At 41.3% G+C, this 20,728-nt stretch overlaps 1 protein-coding gene across 30 annotated transcripts in view; it reads left to right on the top strand.

The window, feature by feature from the left end:
* The window catches only part of PARD3 (par-3 family cell polarity regulator), a 649,441-nt gene that overhangs the window by 135,805 nt on the left and 492,908 nt on the right, over positions 1-20,728 (top strand). The gene's annotated exons all lie outside the window — the stretch shown is intronic.

Below are 20,728 nucleotides of genomic sequence, written 5' to 3'. Positions count from 1 at the left end.
TGGAAATAGGAGGAGCATTTTGAAAAAGTGGAAAACTGAGTACAGAGAAAAGGAGGGCCAGCAGCTCCTTCCCGCTGCTCTGAGACATCAGCAGAGCTGTCTGAGCACAGAGTAACAGCCTCACCCCTGTCACATGTATCTCTAGGGGAGTGTGGGGGGGAGTGGTGCTCTGACAGCCAGGAGCCTACACATTTTAGGTGCTGCCATGTGCCTGCCTCGGAAAGAGCAGCATCTGACTGGCCCCCAGGGGTCTCCGGACCTTGTAAGCCCAACTTGGAGGATGCAGGTGTGCCTCTTTCTTTGTACTGCTCCACATTCCGGCACCTCAAACAGCACTACTCGCCCAAAATGCTCCACCCTACCCCCTGAAAGTTTGAGCCCCTTGTGTGCGGTAGCTCCTTTCAGGGTCCAGAAAGCCCCTCCCTTCCCTTGATGGAGGGATTGAGCTATTGGTCCACGCTGTGATAACTCATCTGTGATGCTTTCATTCTCAGTCACCGCATCCCAAAGAATGCCTGGGCATCACGATCTAGGCCCAGTTTTGACTAGATGAAGAAATAGATCATGTCCATTGCTTTTTCTTTCCCCTTTATTCTGTGCAAAGATTGTGCTTTAATAACTTATTTCCTGTTTCTAACCTCCAGGGGAAATAGGTTACCCCCCATTTCTCTACCATGTTTTCTACTGCTTCAGACCACTGGAGTGGTGGATAAGCCAACTCATTTTCCTCCCATCTCATGCAGTTTGGGGAAAAAATACAGAATCTCAATCAAGCCTTTCAATAAAAAAGTTGACATTTGCGCTGTATGTATGTCCCAAGTTGCTTTATTTGTATTTGTTTTAGGATATTTGAAAGTAGATTTCATCATAAACTGTTCCTTTATTAGTTATAGATGATTTAACTTTGCCAGCATATTGGGTACATGAAATGCATCTTTTTGTCTCTTGTTTCTTAGAGTAATTATAGCTGAAATTAAGAAGTAGGTTTTTTTACTTGAGACTCTCTGTATCTTGAAGGGCGGTGGTACATAAAAAGATGAAAACATCTTTGTTATACACAATCCTATTATTTCTACCAGTTCAGTTAGTTATAATCACAGCCCTTCCTGCTACATGTTGAAAGGTGACTTTTGGCAGGTAATTTAATGTGTGAAAGAGTATCTATTGTCAATTCCATTTTAGAAGTTACATTTATTTAAATTGCTGGTTCATTAGATTAGCAGATTGGGTTCTTTTATGCCAGCATCAAATAAGAGGATGCAGTAACAAGAGAAAATGGTTAAAAATAGTATAATAGGACATAAGGTGTCTCTGTCATGTTTTAAAATAGTTTTTTTCTAGTCTGGGAATATCCGAGTATAGTTTCTGTTGAGTGACTTAGCTCTCTGCATTCTTGCTGAACAAGAATTGCTGTCATGCTTGGTACTGATTGGATCTGGTGTTGGCAGTTTCAGCCAAGGTATGCTTTATGGTTGCTGAACCTGTACTTTATAATCCTAAGATCTCTGTCCATGTGTTCATTGCTGTGTATTTGGGTCAGTGAGGGAGTGATAAATACACTTTGTTATCACATGCATCTCCATCATGCCCAGTTTAGCTATGTGTTTCAGCAGCTGTGCAGTTAGGGCTGCTGTGTATGGGCCGGCCTGTGCAGCTATGTGGAACCTGCCCATAAATCACTATGCAACGTGGCTCACTTATTTACATCTGTGTAAGCCCCTTGAAAATATTTCATGTTTAAAATGTACTTTAAGTTTTAAAATTGTCCACATTTAGAGAAAAATCATGTAGGCATTTATATAAATGTTATGTATGGTTGGACCAAACTTTTGTCCTCTGCTTAAACCTTAATTAAAATCAGGTACTTTTAGAAATTAGTTTTAAATTTGAAATTAAACTGAAAAGTGTTTTTATAATTATAAAAAAATTTAAATACTGGAAGGAACCTTAGAGATAAGTTTTATCTGGCCCCCTCTTTTAATGGAAAGAACATAGGCCCAGGTGGCTTGTGTTGCTTGTTGGAGGCAGAGCCTTCTATGGGGCACAGGTCTCCTGGCTCCTCACTCTTTAAGATCTATCTGCTTTTTAGGATCAGATTCCATAGGGTGTAGACCAAGCCAGTGCTTATATGTGCTCTTGTATTGCAGTAATATATACTATTAAATGGATTTGGTGGATAAATTCTAACCGATAATGTTGTAGAAATTAAATACTTTGAAATTAATGTCATATATGACTTTAGGGTTTATTCTGTGCCAGGTACAATTATAAGTACTTTATGTATTTTAACAAACTGGATGATAACCACTCTACAAACAGGTTCTGGAATTTTCTCCATCCTGTGAACCAGGACATCGAGGCACCAGGATAATATGCGGGTATTAAGGTGTTACATCTCCCGAAGCTCTGCTCTGCGCTATAGCTTCTTTCTGGTCACTTGCGCCCTGTCCGTGGGCACTGGAAGGGAAGGATGGGGAAGTGGCACTTGTTTTTATCTTGTTTGTATGTTGTTCCTGTCAGCATTGCCCAGTGCTGGCCAGTATGTGGCAGTTGATTCAGGTTTTCAGCTTTTTTCCCTGGCAGCCCACACAGGAGCTTCATCAGGCCCCTGGGAGGTACTGACAGGAGCCTGGGCATTCCTGGCTCAGAGCACTCCCAGCATGAGCTCTGTTCAGCCCCTCGTCCGAGTGTCCAGGGTACCAGCACAGCCTGCCCAAACCCCTCTTCAGAGCACGGTGCCCCCGCTCCGTGGCATCCTTCTGCTCTTCCCAGTCACCGTATCCCAGCCCCTGGATGCGGCAGGCTCACTCCCGAGGTAGCTGTTTGGGACCCCTCGTCCAGGCTTGCAGGTCCTGACCCCAGGCTCCTCCTTTGGATCTCTAGCTTCAAGGGCGGAGGCGCTTCCAGCGGTTCACTCCATGCTTTATGTTACGGTCTCTGTTAGGATTTCTGTTTGCCTCACTGAATACTGACTGCACTTTTGGTGTATACTAAATGATATTTGGGCTTAAGAAAATTAGATAATAAAATAATTTTTGTAAGTTTATTCTAAGTAATACTCTACTTTTAACTAGTATTTAGTTATTAATTAGTATTAGTACATAGCTTTGGATATTTACTAAAGGGTATAAAACCTAAACAATCTTTTTAAAAAAATGAAATGATGCCACTTTGTTTATTGAGCTCCAGAATTGCTAAATGAAGCTGAAAGTAGGAGCTAGCCATGATATGTTAGTGAAATTGTGTGGTGTTTGAGAAAGGTGTTGATCTCATTAGAATAATGATATCAATTGATTTTAATGAGGTGTAAGTGACTTATTTGTTACTTCTCTCTGGACAAAAGTTCTGTTACTAAATGAATTTCAAACTGCCACAAACCTTTTTGTCTTAGTGACTACATTTATCTCCCTGTCTTCTCACCCCTAAATGTAAGAAACCAGGAAATAGTGCCTAAAAGTGCACACTGTCTTGCTCTGGGATTTCTTGGTGCTATCGCCAAGGATCTAAAAGTCCTGGTCACTATTTGCAAAAGTAGAGCGTTAAAGTTTGCCTCAAAACATAATTCCTTACAGAGTGAAATGTAGAGATGTGGCAGCTTGGCTGTTCTCCCCCTTGGGCACCGTTTTAAATGTTTAATACAAGGCGGTTTCCTCACAACATGTTTACATCCAGCTTGTATGCATGCCTTAGCTTGGCACTTTTGCAATTTTTATGTAGCATCTGTTCCCAAATCTAAGAGCTCTAACAAGGCCTTAATACAGATAGCAGTCAGGACAACAGAGAGTAACTCCCGTTGGAGTCTGCCGTCTCCTGGGGTCTTGAGTTATTATTCATAATGTAAATTCTCTCTCAGTTCCCAGCATGTACATAAGTAATGGCAAAGAGTATCCAAGGAAGTTCAGCAGCCACAAGTAGGTCACCATTACCAGATGTTTAATTATTGTCACTAGGAAGCATTTGGAAATACCTGGTGAGCTTTCTAAAAGCGTAACAATAAGCAAATCACTTTGGATTTTGAAGGATTGGTTCTTTTGTATTGAATGATGATTAAAGTGATTACAGGCACAGCGCTAGTGCCTTCTCTGGAACATCTTTATCAAAAAGAGGTAATAATTATGCTACACTCAATATGAAATGCACGTCATCTCCCTTTTCATTTGTTTCCTGTTTTTCTTCAACTATGCCAAGTTTTAATTAATGTGCTTCAATAGTATGAAAACTTGAGCATCTATAATTACATCTTTAGTAGCAATATTTAAATCTTTACTGGCAATATATTTATCATAGAATAGTTCCCGGAATTAAGGTCAGTTATCTGGAACCTCAAGAAAATATTGGAAAGAAATATCTTCCAGATGGTTTTAAAAAAAAACATTTTGGAGGTTAAAAATAAAATGCAAAAAAACCAAAACCAAAACCAAAAAAAAACATCTACCCCAAAATATTTCTTATGGCATATGAGGAAGTGGTGGTAAATAAGTCTGACAAAGGAAGGGAATTTCATTTTTAAAATTTTTATTTGTTTAGGAAGGGAATTTTAAAGCAAATACTCGTTTTTTTCCTTCAAGCTCAAATGTGTATGTCATGAAAATTTTTGACATTTTACTACTGTGTGGGAGAGCTATTTTATTTATTTTTTATTTTTTAAAGATTTTATTTATTTATTTATTCACGAGAGACACACAGAGAGAGGCAGAGACACTGGCAGAGGGAGAAGTAGGCTCCATGCAGGGAGCTCGACATGGAAATCGATCCTGGGGCCTCCAGGACCACACCCTGGATTGAAGGCGGCGCTGAGCCACCCGGCCTGCCCGGGAGAGCTATTTTAAAGCCATCGTTTCAAATGTTTGTTTTTGAGCTCACATTGAAGATTACATGAAAAAATCCTTTTGGTATTTGAATTCAGTTCTGAGAACATAGGGAATCTCTGGATCTCTTATTCTTTACTCCTTTCTCTCACTGCTTCTCTTGTTAATCTTTACTCATTCTCGTTCTTATGGCTTGTCTTAATAGAATTTAAAAGTTTCTGTTAGTGAACATTTTGGTTTTTATAGCAAATTTCCTAGAGTCCAGTCAGCTTTAAAGATGGACCCTCTGGCTCCCCCTTGTGTCCACTCTCCGTATCATCCTTCCTGGGGCTCTGAACATAATCCAAGTTCATTCTTGTCTTGAAAAAGTGAGAATGGCCATATTCTTCAGAGTTCTCAGGCCCTTGTTTGCTCTGCATTCTGCTCTCTTTTGCAGGTTTTTTGGTGATATCCTGCACATGATCCCCCACTCCACTGAGTCCCACTTGCTTAGGAGAAACACAGGCTATGGCGGCGCCTATTGTCTTTTACAGATAAAATACACAAAGAAATTGATGTGAACTAATATATTGGAAAGATTTATAGACAGACACTGTGCAGTGTGAAGAAGTTAAGCAGGTGACTTTAGAAGAGAAATTTATATAAAGTCTTTATGTTATATACAATTCAAACTCCATTTTTTAGGAATTTGTAATGGTTTCTTTTCTTTTGAACAGTATAACACAGGTAAGAGTTCAGAGTGAGTTATACTAAAGCACCCAAAAACCCCTTGTTTGTATAAGAGAATTGGCTGTTTTCTTAACAACAGGTTTGAATTGCAAATGTGTTCAACAAATGCTGGGTGGAGTGTTGGGCTCGGAAAAAATTTGTCATGTGCTTTTCTATTTTCCTACTAGGAAAGAATACAAAGTAATTTTTAAGCACTTAATTTTATGATTCTCACTAAAAGGCAGTTGGGGTATGGAATGGGGGAAATGGATACAGTCACCAGCAATCAGGGACAGATTGTGATTTTACAAAGAAGAGGTGAGGGAGCGTTAGCAAATGTTATGCACATCAGCAGGAAGGAAAGCAGAGATGTGGAAATGTGCCATCAGTGTTCCTACAACAACAGTGTCTGCCTGCCTTAGAGAACAGTGTGGGAAAAGCCATAAAATGGAAGATCTTGAAAGCCAGACATCAGAGTTGAATTTTGGAGTACCATGTGTTGGTAAGGTGAAAGGAATCAGGAAAATGGAAAAAAAAAGAAGTAAACAGGTTTTGTGATTGATCTTGGTTTGCAGTTCGATATGATTTAGCAGTATAGGCTTTTCGTGGACCCATGGAGCTCCATTTTTGTTTTTCATCAGCGGAACATTTGCTTTACCATTGAGAATCATGGATACTTTCCCATAGAAAGGTAGGCAGTGCATCTTGGATTCTAGAGCACAGTCTGGATTCAAATGGCTTGATTTCAAATTCGACTCAGCTCCTTATCGGCTATGTGATCTTGGACAAGTTTGTTAACTTTTCAGGGCCTCTGCAGAATGGTGATAACAGTACCTGCATCAGAAGGGGGTTGTTGGGCAGCCCAGGTGGCTCAGTGGTTTAGTGCCGCCTTTAGCCCAGGGTGTGATCCTGGAGACCCGGGATCGAGTCCCACATCAGGCTCCCTGCATGGAGTCTGCTTCTCCCTCTGCCTGTGTTACTGCCTCTCTCTCTCTCTCTCTCCTCTCTGTGTACTTAAATGAATAATAAAAAAATCTTAAAAAAGGGGGGGGGTTGTTGTGAGGGTGACAGTAGCATGTGCTAGATGATATCACCTTATGCGTGTTAGCTATTATTATTGTCATTTTGTTGGATTTGCATATCCTTTCCCAGAAACCAGTGGTGGAATTATCTTTATGATATTTCTTTGAACTGTTTCTCACAACTTTGTGGGCATCAAATGTGATTATCCTCACAAGTCCCTATTAGGGCCATGTAATCACATTCATATTTTTATAAAGGTTTTCAGTTTAATATTAGAGCAAGGACCAAAGACGGGGTGTGAATTGTTCTGTTAACTCATGCCTCTGTGTTAATATGAAGCAATTTATGAGAGTTCTACTATAATTGAGTGTACACTGGCACAAATGTCTCTCTCCTCATCCTTCTGTCCTGGGATCGTGTCACCAGTGAGTATGTCACAGAGAGCTGACTCTTCCTTCATGGACCAAGTGCCCCTTTGGATGCATGGAGTGCTGCTGTCTCTGGGTCCTCTGTCTGGGGTTGCCAGGCTCCTTATGTATTTTTACATAGAGGATTGCTGTTTACTGGAGTATTTTCCCATGTCCTTCCAAACTTTGGTTCACAGTCTCATGCTACACATGCTGTTTTTATGTTTCTTTGTGGCAGTGTTTTTTTTTCCCCCAGAGGAAGGAAAGTTTGTCAAAATGGGAGAAAATGAAAAGATATGATTTTTAAGGTCTTAAACTTGATGACCGTATCTCTGGGGGGTGCCGAGGAGAAGCTGTTAGGGAAATGTGTGAAGGAAAGGGCCAGTGGGGTTCCTCTGTGCTGATCAGGAGACCACAGAGTGCAGCAGAAACTAGGGTTTTTTTTTTTTTTTTTTGGCTTAGTGGTACTATATCCAAATATTGTCTCCTTTCTAATGTTTGAACATAATTTGTTCCCTCCTAAGAAAGCAGTCCTTGTCACTTAGCCTCAAATAAAGGTTTTTCTGGTTCTTAGTCCTTATATAAGACCTTCCACACCTTTCTCTTCCTTAAAAGTGATCTAGGCTAACAGATTTTTTTTTCCTCTTGAATGTGTGTGTGTGTTGGCCACACTATGCCCAGCTGCAGATCTGTACAGTTTGTCACTTAAATGATTACTTCTGTTTTAATGCACCCCCAGCTCTTCATCACATTTGCTTTAGTTACCAACATTTTATTTGAAACACAAATCTCTGTATAACAAGCTAAAGTCAACTCACTTAGTTGGTTACTTGATGCACAAGCTCCTTGTTACAGCTAAAGAATTTCCATAGTTGAGGGGCAGAGTTGCAAGAAGCCTTGGACATGAACATGTTTCATTCTCTAGAGTTTCTGTCTTTTCCATGTGGAATCTTCTGGTGAAGCCAGAGACTCACTGAGAGTGCTGGGTTTCTATGTCAGGTGAGTGAGACATAATCGGTCCCATGTACAACACATACCCCAGCCATGTACTATTATGATGCCAGGCTGTCCCCTAGCTCCTTCCATATCTGTACTTTTTTGTCTATAACCTGAAGGATTTGGGCCATTTCGAAGTGTTAGTTTTTCTATCAGATCTTTACCTCTGGCCTTATCAGCCTTGTGGTTATTCAACAGAATGTTTTAAACTGGGTGCATTCTCTGTTTTCTGGGATCCAGTGCTTTGCTTTGGAAGAATGTGAAGAGGGTTCCTCATATCCCCTAAAGAAACAGAGTTTAAAAAGAAACAAAAGCATGGAAGCTTTTTGGGCCATCATCTTGTTCTTGTCAGCTGTCAGCCAGGATGCCTGCATGCTCCTTGATGGCCGGCAGTGGACTAGCTTGCATTTCCTGGACTCATGCACCCGTCTACACACCAATTCCAGCCAGCTTGCTTCGGAACTCAGAATCAGAAGCTCAAAAAGCTGTTGGGGGACCTGGCGCATAGACTGTGGGGATTGCTTCTCAAGCAAGAATAGATACCATGTCTGCTTCATGGAACTTACTTCTACTGAGGGGCCAGCCATTAATCAAGTGATCATACTTTTTTTTTTTTCTTTAATTTAAATTCAATTTGCCAGCATGTAGTAGAATACCCAGTGCTCATCTTGTGATGTACCCTTCTTAACTTGGAAACATAATGTTTGCCAGGGGTTGTGTGTGCTGAAAACCAAATTGTGCTCAGGAGATAAGTGACTAGTCAGTGCACTGTGTTTTGCGCTCCCCTCCCCCCGCCCCCCCCCCCCCCCCATCTTCATTTTCCGGAATGGAAAGGGTCGAAAGTAATTAATACAGATTTTTCTAAGATCCACATCCCTTAAAAACATGCAATATTAAAATTGTCCGCAAAAGTCAACCTCCACACCTTCACTATTAGTGACTTTGCTACAGTGTTTATGGTCTTGGTCATGCAGTATCACTTGGCTCTAGAGGATATAGCTGTTGGCTTCGTCCTTTTCCATGTCCTGACAGGAGGGTGATCTCAGTGCTGTGCCTGCCTCAGAACTGGGGAGTTGGAGGTGTTCCAGCTAGTATCTAGGCTTTGAGGAAAGGACACACACTCAAGGAGGGCTTGTTGTGGCAGCTGCCCCAGGCGGGTTCTCCAGGGTACCTTGAAAGCCCTCCCTGAGGAGAGGATGAGGCTCAGGCAAGGAGTCTTGGTTGGGATGTGCCCCATCCTTGGTGGGGCACCTCTGCATCCTACAGCCAGTGTCAGACTGGTGAAGGAGCTTTCCTGACTCCTGGTGTAGGCTTTCTTGTCTTTATGTACAGGCTGCTGCCTTCTGTGTAGCCCCTTAGGTGTAGACAGTAGAACCATTTTACGAGAGGAATTTCTCTGAGAAGCAAAAGTAGCTGGTACCATTTCCTTTTAGAAAGAGTATCAAGGGATTGTTATGCTCAGTATATAAGGGAAAGATTCTGATCTTGAGAGAAAGTACGTGTCATTCTCTACTTGGACCAACCAAATAATACATGAGAAGTCTTTGACTATATTGATTTTTGACATTTGGAGCAAAAATAATCTTTTTTTTTTTTTTTTTTTTTTTTTTTGTGCAGCTTCTGCCAGGAGCATGTTATTTGTGTTCTCTGGTTCCTTGCACACGGATAGACCCAATCCCTCACACACTCAGTGGGTGTGACTGAGGTTACTTAGCCACATAAGACTGAATTGATCCAAGGTGTGATCACATGTGCTAATTTTTACAAACTTTTACTTTTCATTTTACTGTTGAGTGTTCCTTTGTGCTTTCTGACCTGAGTGCTTGTGACACCTACATTAATGAGTGAATTTACGTTGAAGAGAATTTCTGACAGCACACCCTAAACACTCTCACTGTTTGCTAGGCTTTCTCTGATATTTAAGTAACTTAAAAAAAAAATTCCACTTCATCTCTAGGGTTCCTTCTTTCCCCAGGCACTCTGCTCCCACTGAACTTGTGTTCATCACCCACAAGACACATTGGTCTTCTGGGCTTTACAACAAATGTGCAAACACAAATGCTCATGTAATCCCTTTGAATGCTACTTGTACAGTTTCTGTCAGATGGGACTGCTTGGGGGCTGTAAATCCTGAAGTTCAGGAAGCTGATGAACTTAGTCCATTTAATGCTTAGCATAGCTCCATAGCCATATTTAAAACTGGTGATCCTGGTTTCCTATTCTGGGATTCATTTGTCAGTGAGTATAGTAAGTTTATTTTGCCCACTTCCCCAAGAGCGGCTGGAATCTCAGCCCATCTAGACGTGGTAAACAGCCATCTGAGATAGCTGGGCCTCTTGAAGAGGATCACTTGTACGGACATATATTTCTCGGTTTGCCTAGTATTCTTTAGATCTTGCAGAATCACATGGTGTTCTTGGTCTTATCAAAGGCTCCTCACAGTAACACCAACATGAAAAGAGGAGCATTCATAACAGCTCTTGGCATTTGTTTTAAGATGAAATACATCAATATTAAAAATAAACTATAAAACATTCATGAAAGTTTTTGGAGTTCCTCTTATGAATTTCTTTGAAGCTGTCTTAACGTTGTTGCATTTATTGCAGTCATTCTGCAGTTCAACTTGGCTTTATAGGTTTTTAATCTTGCATTCACATGTGTGTTTTAAGAGGATATAGTGTTACATGCAGTCTTAGTCTCTTTATAAAAATCCAATGCAGCCCTCAGATCCATGTGCATGCCACATGGCAATATTAGTATGAAGAAAGTGTTTCTGTTCATGAAAAAATGTATTTGTGAGTATTTTAGATGTGATTTGCATGTGGAGGTTCTGTCTAGAGCTGGCACATCTGTACATGCAGAGAGGAATAATGGAAACATTCAAAGTCTCATTGCACTGTGCTCTAACCTTGTTCCTTGATGCTTCATTTTGAGCTCCTGAAACAGTGCATACATGCCTCACCCCCAGCTGCCAGTTTCAAAATATATAAAGCCAGGTGTCCAGTGTCATTTCTTGATTTAATATTTTCAAAAGTGGACACATCATAGAATTTCTCTCAGAGGTGCTAGCAAAGCCACTAATCTGGATTAGAAGGTGAAAAGTTAAACTGTGTTAGGCTTGCCTGCATTTTAGCTGAAAAATAACAAGGAAATTAAGGCTACCCAGTCAGTCTGGCATGTTGACCAGAAAAGAGGACTGCAGATCTTTTGGGTTTTTTGTCAGCCTAGATCTGTTCTTTTAGCTTGAAGAGAAGTCTGTAAAGTTTTCATGTTTACTGCCCTGGTGCTCTTTAGGTTTCAGAGTACATAGAATTTGTGGATGAGGATGAGGAGGAGTGCCGTCTTTGTAAAAGCTTTGCCTAACAGATACTTTGAAGCGGCCTTCTTTACCTAATCCATCCACTCCTCCATTAGTAACTGGTACTCACAAAGTGCTTGTCTAGATGCTGAGGTGCTGCAGTGAGCAAAGATCACGCCTGTGCCCCGATCAGGTTAGGCCTAGGCTTGTTGCTCACAGTTCTGGGTGGACTGTAGGAGGGTATTTACAGGAAGGGATGAGCAGCGGATTGCTCAAAATGGGATTCAGGTTGATGCAGACAACCCAAAGTTTCGCATGTAAAAAGCGATCTTTATTTAAAGCAACTTAGCCTCCTCTCCTTTCTCTTAAAGTGTGTAAGAGCAAATGAGGTAAAAGAGTAATTAAATGCAGGTCTTTACTTAAATAAAAGCAAATACTTTCACATTTCCAAAAAGCAAATACCTAAGTGGGAGGTGATATTGGAGAGGACCATGACAGATGTGTAGAAACTTAGAGACGGGGCCTGTCATTCTGTAAAAGAACATGCAATTATTGAATTAGAGGTGGGATGTGGGAAACGTTCCCATCTAAGTAGTGACCAGAATATGCTTATGTGAATATTCCACAGAAGACATAAAGCCCTAGCAGGACTTCCTTCTCAGGTTATTAGTGGATGATGATCATAATTTGTTTTATTGCCACATTTCTATTGTGCTCTCTGAGGCATGAAGTGGTATTAATGACCATTTTCAATGGGAAATAACACTTTATAACATTGCTATCATTTAAACATATTAAAATATGTTGTAATGCAGAGTATCCTAGGAGAGATGAAAACTTTAATTTGAAATGCAGCTGGGAAATTATTTGGACAGTGGAGAAAACTATGGGGCAAAATTTCAATAATAAAGTACATTATTTTTTAAACTGTTCATGAAGGGGGAGAATCTGTTGTTCATGGATCTGGACTTAATTATGATTACCAAAAAAAGGAAAAGTTTGGCTAATTATAGGCACTTACTATACTAATCTAAAAACAAAATTGAAAAGCTTTTGATGATAGTTATTTAGGAGAAGCGTAATTTATTTTTGACTGTAAACATTTAGATATAATAATCATGTTCTTTGCTTCTTTCATGAAAAATTGTATTTTTGCACTTTTACTGTGCTTTTGGGTATTATGACTAAGTGACTATATTGTGTACTTTTATCATGGTTTGATAATCCTAGTGATTCTCCAAGAAGCTAATCAATTAAAGAGATTTTCTTTTCCATTTCAGATTTTAGCCTACAGTTTTATTCTCGGTGACAAATATTTTATAACAATATAGCAGGGAAGAATCAGAAAATGTCAAATGTAAATAATACATGTTTATAGTTTGCTGTAAAAATCTGTTAGCTGGTAACCTCCCTCATTTGCACTTCTACGTTTCTTAAGAAAGTTTTCTTCATTCACTGGTCCTGTATTTACAGGGTGGGAAGTTCACATCTGCCAGCTGTCCCCACCTGTGGCTATAAATGGAGGAGGAGGTGGTGTGGATCACCTTCACAGCCTTTGGCAGAGGCCCCAGGGCCTTGTTCGTAGCCTGAGCTCCAGAGGTAATGTCGGCCCATTGGCCCTTGGTGTGAGGCCCTCTCGGAACACGAGGACTCCCACTGGTTGTCCTGGTCCTGCCACCCCTACCCTGGGTGTGTTGCTGTGGCTGAGGAAGCTGCTTGGCAGGGAGAGCCGAGGGGTGCCGGGTTCCGGTGAGCAGGCGCCTGTGCTCCCTGTGACCGGAAGGTGTTCTGGTCACCTGGAGGCTGGCCAGAGGCTCCTCTGAGCTCCAGGATGGGGCCCAAGAGCCCATGGCAGGCCCATTGCCAGGGACACTAGTTCTACTTTTTAAACTTGCTTTCTTCATGTCTTAGTGAAAATACTGTCTGCCAAGAATTCTTAGGTGCTTTTAGTGACAGCCTTGAGTCTAGAATCCTGTTGTTTTTCGTTCTTCACTTGATGACATTTCCTTTAAACCATATTCCCGCACTGGTCTGATCCTAACAGATGCCCCTCTTAGAAAATTACGGGCATATCCCAGTACCACGAGGAAACACATTTTAAATGAGTATTTTTGCCCTCACTTACTCAGCAAACACATTTCTTAAAATTCATAAACTGTGCAAAACTGACTTCCTAGGTCTTTGTCCCTGAGAGTGCCGTTAGGCTGGCTGGGCCCCACCAGAAGGGGACGTGGCCACACGCGGAGGCCCGTACTCCTGAACTACATTCTCAGAAACTGGGGTCAGACTGTCTGGGGGTACATCTTTTATCCTGGAAATAATTCTAGGATTGTGTGGGTACCAGTGATGTGAAGCACTCAGCATGGCCAGACCCTTGCAGATGACTGCCTCCTCTGGCCGCCCATGGCCATGTCAGCTGGTGGCCGTGTCAGCCCGTGGCCTTGTCAGCTGGTGGCTGTGTCCGCCGGTGGCTGTGTCAGCCCAAAGCCCGGTCAGCCCGAAGCCTGGTCAGCCTGTGGCTGTGTCAGCCCGTGGCCGGGTCAGCCCGAGGTTAGGTCAACAGGTGGTCGGGTCAGTGGTGGCCGTGTCAGCCGGAGGCCGTGTCAGCCCAAGGCCGTGTCGGCAAGTGGCGGCTGCGCTGTGGCACTGGAGAGGAAACCTACACTGTGTCATAGCATCAGAAAACTGTTGGAGTGTGGAACCAGGCCCTCGGGACTCAGCGGCCACTTAGAGGAAGTACTCTTAAAATTAAGCGTGGAAAGCTCCCACTGAGCGGGGTAAAAACTTTGTGTCCCTTGGGTCCCTCTGCATGATATTTCAGTTTCTGGCTACGGGGCTGGTGTCTCTGTGTGGCTGACATCTCTGGCACGAGGCCATGTAGCTGGCAGCTCTGACTCGGAAAGCCCCCAAAGGCATGGAGAAATGGTTTTGAATTTTGTCTGAGTTCGGTATCCAGTCACCATGGACAGCTTTGTGGTATTTTGCAGCCTAAAAATTTAGGCAAGCAGCAAATAGAATAAAAATCTGATAAATACGCATACACATACACATCACATATATATCTTGTCCTCATGGAGTCTTATACTTTTCTATGTTTTATAATTCTGTTTTAGATTTACATGAGAAATGATGTTCTTTTAAAATATGGAGCCTTGAATTGAGGGACTATATTTATAAATGTCAAAGCACAAACAGAATTAGAGAAGGCCTTTTGGCCCATTTTATTTACTTTGTATTTTAGTTAGTGCTGGGCACCTTCATAGATTTAGACTTTGTATGACCGTTAGGCGCATAGACTATCTTATTCACTCACTGTACAGGTGTCCCTTGAACTCTTTTTTTCAGTTTTATTGAGATAATATTGGCATATAATACCGTGTAAGTTTTAGTTGTACAGCCTGATGATTTGATACACTTTGATATTGTATAATGACCATACTAAGGTTAGTCAACATATCCATCACCTTACAGAGGGACTGTGTGTGTGTGTGTGTGTGTGTGTGTAATGAGAACATTTAAGATCTATCCACTCAGCAACTTTCAAGTGTATATAGTATGGTGTTGTTAACTATAGTCATCATGCTGTGTATTAGATCCCCAGAGCTTATTTATCTTACAGCTGGAACTTTGTACTCTTTGGCCATCTTCACCCATTTCCTTCACCCCGTAGCCTCTGACAACCACCAATCAGCTTTTTCAATGAATATTGCTTTCTAAGATTCCCATATATAGGTGAGATCATACAGTATATGTCTTTCACTGACTTGCTTCATTTAGTATAATGACTCAGGGTTTATCCATGTTTTTTAAAATGGCCAGATTTCCTTTCACATGGTTGAAATATCCCATTGCACATGTATACCCTGTTTTCTTTATTCATTCATTAATGAACTCTCAGATTGTTTCCACATCTTGGCAATTATGAATAATGTTGCAATAAACATGGGAGAGCAGGTATCTCTTTGAGATAGTAATTTCATTTCCTTTGGATATATATCCAATAATGGGATTATTGGATTATATGGTAGTTCCATTTTTAATTCCTTGAGGAACCTCCATACTGTTTTTCATTATGACTGTACCAATTTACATTCCCATCAGTAGAGCACAAGTGTTCCCTTTTCTTCACATTCTTGCCAGCATTCATTATCTTTCTTCCCTTTGATGATAGAGCTGTTTTCACAGGTGTGAGTGATATCTTATTGTGGTCTAATTTGCATTTTCTTGATGATTACTGATGTTGAACACCTTTTCATATGCCTGTTGACTGCATCTCATCTTTGGAAAAATGTTGAGGCATTGTTTTGTGTTGTATGAATTTCTTGTATATGTTTGATATTAACCTCTTATCAAATGAATGGTTTGCAAATCTTCCGTTCTGTACATTATGTTTTCATTCTATCAATTGTTTCTTTTTTTAAATAAATTTATTTTTTATTGGTGTGTTCAATTTACCAACATACAGAATAACACCCAGTGCTCATCCTGTCAAGTGCCCCCCCCAGTGCTCATCACCCATTCACCCCCACCCCCCGCCCTCCTCCCCTTCCACCACCCCTAGTTCATTTCCCAGAGTTAGGAGTCTTCATGTTCTGTCTCCCTTTCTGATATTTCCCACACATTTCTTCTCTCTTCCCTTCTATTCCCTTTCACTATTATTTATATTCCCCAAATGAATGAGAACATATAATGTTTGTCCTTCTCCGATTGACTTACTTCACTCAGCATAATACCCTCCAGTTCCATCCACGTTGAAGCAAATGGTGGGTATTTGTCATTTCTAATGGCTGAGTAATATTCCATTGTATACATAAACCACATCTTCTTTATCCATCCATCTTTCGTTGGACACCGAGGCTCCTTCCACAGTTTGGCTATTGTGGACATTGCTGCTAGAAACATCGGGGTGCAGGTGTCCTGGCATTTCATTACATCTGTATCTTTGGGGTAAATCCCCAACAGTGCAATTGCTGGGTCGTAGGGCAGGTCTATTTTTAACTGTTTGAGGAACCTCCACACAGTTTTCCAGAGTGGCTGCGCCAGTTCACATTCCCACCAACAGTGCAAGAGGGTTCCCTTTTCTCCGCATCCTCTCCAACATTTGTGGTTTCCTGCCTTGTTAATGTTCCCCATTCTGACTGGTGTGAGGTGCGATCTCCTTGTGGTTTTGATTTGTATTTCCCTGATGGCAAGTGATGTGGAGCATTTTCTCATGTGCGTGTTGGCCATGTCTATGTCTTCCTCTGTGAAATCTGTTCATGTCTTTTGCCCATTTCATGATTGGATTGTTTGTTTCTTTGGTGTTGAGTTTAATAAGTTCTTTATAGATCTTGAAAACTAGCCCTTTATCTGATGCGTCATTTGCAAATATCTTCTCCCATTCTGTAGGTTGTCTTTGAGTTTTGTTGACTGTATCCTTTGCTGTGCAAAAGCTTCTTATCTTGATGAAGTCCCAATAGTTCATTTTTGCTTTTGTTTCTTTTGCCTTCGTGGATGTATCTTGCAAGAAGTTACTGTGGCCAAGTTCAAAAAGGGTGTTGCCTGTGTTCTCCTCTAGGATTTTGATGGACTCTTGTCTCACATTTAGATCTTTCATCCATTCTGAGTTTATCTTTGTGTCTGGTGCAAGAGAGTGGTCTAGTTTCATTCTTCTGCATGTGGATGTCCAATTTTCCCAGCACCATTTATTGAAGATACTGTCTTTCTTCCAATGGATAGTCTTTCGTCCTTTATCGAATAATAGTTGACCATAAAGTTGAGTGTCCACTTCTGGGTTCTCTATTCTGTTCCCCTGATCTATGTGTCTGTTTTTGTGCCAATACCACACTGTCTTGATGACCACAGCTTTGTAGTACAACCTGAAATCTGGCATTGTGATGCCCCCAGATATGGTTTTCTTTTTTAAAATTCCCCTGGCTATTCGGGGTCTTTTCTGATTCCACACAAATCTTAAAATAATTTGTTCTAACTCTCTGAAGAAAGTCCATGGTATTTTGATAGGGATTGCATTAAACGTGTAAATTGCCCTGGGTAACATTGACATTTTCACAATATTAATTCTGCCAATCCATGAGCATGGAATAGTTTTCTATCTCTTTGTGTCTTCCTCAATTTCTTTCAGAAGTGTTCTATAGTTTTTAGGGTATAGATCCTTTACCTCTTTGGTTAGGTTTATTCCTAGGTATCTTATGCTTTTGGGTGCAATTGTAAATGGGATTGACTCCTTAATTTCTCTTTCTTCAGTCTCATTGTTAGTGTATAGAAATGCCACTGACTTCTGGGCATTGATTTTGTATCCTGCCACGCTACCGAATTGCTGTATGTGTTTTAGCAATCTTGGGGTGGAGGCTTTTGGGTTTTCTATGTAGAGTATCATGTCATCGGCGAAGAGGGAGAGTTTGACTTCTTCTTTGCCAATTTAAATGCCTTTAATGTCTTTTTGTTTTCTGATTGCTGAGGCTAGGACTTCCAGTACTATGTTGAATAGCAGTGGTGAGAGTGGACATCCCTGTCTTGTTCCTGATCTTAGGGGAAAGGCTCCCAGTGCTTCCCCATTGAGAATGATATTTGCTGTGGGCTTTTCGTAGATGGCTTTTAAGATGTTGAGGAATGTTTCCTCTATCCCTACACTCTGAAGAGTTTTGATCAGGAATGGATGCTGTATTTTGTCAAATGCTTTCTCTGCATCTAATGAGAGGATAATATGGTTTTTGGTTTTTCTCTTGCTTGATATGATGAATCACACTGATTGTTTTATGAGTGTTGAACCAGCCTTGTGTCCCGGGGATAAATCCTACTTGGTCATGGTGAATAATTTTCTTAATGTACTGTTGGATCCTATTGGCCAGTATCTTGTTGAGAATTTTTGCATCCATGTTCATCAGGGATATTGGTCTGTAATTCTCCTTTTTGGTGGGGTCTTTGTCTGGTTTTGGAATTAAGGTGATGCTGGTATCAATTGTTTCTTTTGCTGTGCAGAAGACTCTTAGTTTGACGTAGTCCCACTTGTTTATATTTTATTTTGTTGCTTGTGCCTTTAGTATTATATCCAAAAAGATCATTGCCAAAATCAGTGTCAAAGAGCTCTTCCTCTATGTTTTCTTCCAGGAGTTTTATAATTTCAGGCCTTGCATTTAAGTCTTAAATCCACTGCAAGTTAATTTTTGTGAGTGCTCTAAGTTAGAGATCCAGTTTCATTCTTTTGCATGTGAATATCCAGGTTTCCGAGCACCATTTATTGAAGAAACTATCTTTTCCCATTGAGTAGTCTTGGATCACCTTCAAATATTAGTTGATTATGTAGGTGAGGATTTATTCTGCACTTTCAATTCTGTTTCATTGTTCTATGTGTCTGTTTTTATGCTTGTACCATACTGATTGGATTACTTTGGTCTTGTAGTATAGTTTGAAATCAGGATGTGTGATGTCTCCAGCTTTGTTCTTTCTCAAGATTGCTTTGGCTATTCTGGATTTTTTGTGGTCAACATGAATTTTAGGATTGTTTTTTTCTGTTTCTGTAAACAGTGCCATGGGAATTGTAGTAGGGATTGTGCTAAATCTATGGATGGATTTTGGTAGTATGGATATTTAGCAGTATTAATTCTTCTGATCCATGAACATGGGATATCCTCCAACTTTGCTGTCTTCAGTTTCTTTCATCAGTATCTTAATAGTTTTAAGTGTGCTGGTCTTTCACCTCCTTGGTTAAATTTATTCCTAAGTATTTTATTGTTTCTGATGCTATGTAAATGAGATTGTTATCTTTTTTTTCTTTAGTTGGCTGCTAGTGTATAGAAATACAGCTAATTTTTGTATGTTGATTTTACGATCTGCAACTTTACTGGATTTGTTTAGTCTGCTTTTTTTGGTGGAGTCTTCAGGATTTTCTGTAGATAAAATTATGTTATCTTCAGAAAGAGACAATTTTATTTTTCCCCCAATTTGAATCCTATTTATTTATTTATTTATTTATTTATTTTTGACTAATTGTTTTGAGCTGCTTCTTTACATGAATTTGGGTGGGTGGGGGTATAACTAGATAAACACCAGTGCAAAGGACATATGCCGTAGTAGAGTTCACAACTGTGGCCATTGCACAGCTGATTCTTGTGGAGCTGAAGTCACGCTATTAGGGCAAGTAAAGGCATGCTTGGCTTCTTCCTGGGGGAGATGATCAGGGAAGCTATCCATGAAAAGACTACTTTTAAAATGGAGAGGAGTCACAATGTGAAGGAATTAAGGATGGGAGACCTGGGAAGAAGAGGTAACCATGGGAAAGGAAGGGGGTCTGTCCTACTGAGGGTGGAAAGGCCAGCAGAGTTGGGGACAGTGGAGGGGGGCTCATTGGAAGGTGAGGGTGGTGGGTCCATCCATCCACTCAGTAGGCATTTGGGTTTGGCAAAAAAGGCAAGGTTCTGTGCTTGTGGTCTTTATTTATGGAGGTGGGCTATGGATGGTTACAGGAATAAAGTGTATCAGGAGGGCGTTAGTGCTGACAGAGTGAGGGAATGGGTAGGGACCTAGTGACCCAGGGTGGAGAGTGCTGTTTTTCATAGACTAAGTACAATTTTTTTTTCCCTCTGATGGAGCAACATTTCAGCAAAGGCCCTTGTAGGTATATGAAGGTTTCTGGATCAATTATGAGAGTAGGGAAGTCCTTGAGGGGGTTTACGAGGGAGTGAGCAGATGAGTGTTCTAAAAAGGCAGTTTGGCTCAATGGTGGATCATGAAGCCAGTTCACAGTTCCTGCAGAATGTAGGAGAGAAAAGGTGGCTCTAACTGGAATGGAGAGGGGAGGGCATGCAGATTTGAGCGAGATGGTGTTTAGGAGATAGGGCAATGGGCTGTATTGAATAGCGGGCTGTATGGGTCTGGGAGAGGAGGGTGTCAGGATTGTTGGCCTTAAGGGTTCTGGCAAGTGCAACAGAGAAGGGGATCAAGTTTGGGCAAGAAGGGGGTGATCATGAGGGAAGTTTCAGATACCTCCAGTGGGTCTGGAGTGTGGCATTGAATTTATGTTATTGCGGGGGTCATCAGATTTGGGGCTCATAGCAGGATAGGGAAGCCATCTGGGCTGGAGAAATGGATGCAGGTGTGAGTGAGGAGCAGGTGCATTTTCTGTGGAGAGTGGAAAGAGTGAAGGTAAGAGGGTCTCAGGCTTAGCCTTGGGGCCTCCAGTGTTAAGGCTAGTGTGGAGGAAGGGAGGGGGAGAGGAGATGGGGATTGGAGATGGGCCCTTGCTGTGGAGCGGAGACAGGGAGCCTGGTTGGGTCAGAGGAGGGCTGTCTCTGTGGGGTGGTGATGGAGGCCTGGGGACTGCTGGATGACAGGCTGGGGGACCGGCTAGGGCAGGGGAGGGTTCAGGGTGAGTGGGAAGGGAGGAACCCGTTATCACCAGAGTGGGGTTGGTTGTGAAGGTTAAGCATTTGGAAAGGGCTGCGGCTGAAGAGGAAGGAGGATCCTGGGTGAGTTTCTTTTGGAAAGGATCG

Source organism: Canis lupus, chromosome 5 (genome assembly GCF_048164855.1).
Source record: "Canis lupus baileyi chromosome 5, mCanLup2.hap1, whole genome shotgun sequence".
Taxonomy (NCBI): Eukaryota; Metazoa; Chordata; class Mammalia; order Carnivora; family Canidae; genus Canis; species Canis lupus.
Note: the sequence above shows the minus strand (reverse complement) of the source record. Positions and strands in the feature narration are given on the sequence as shown.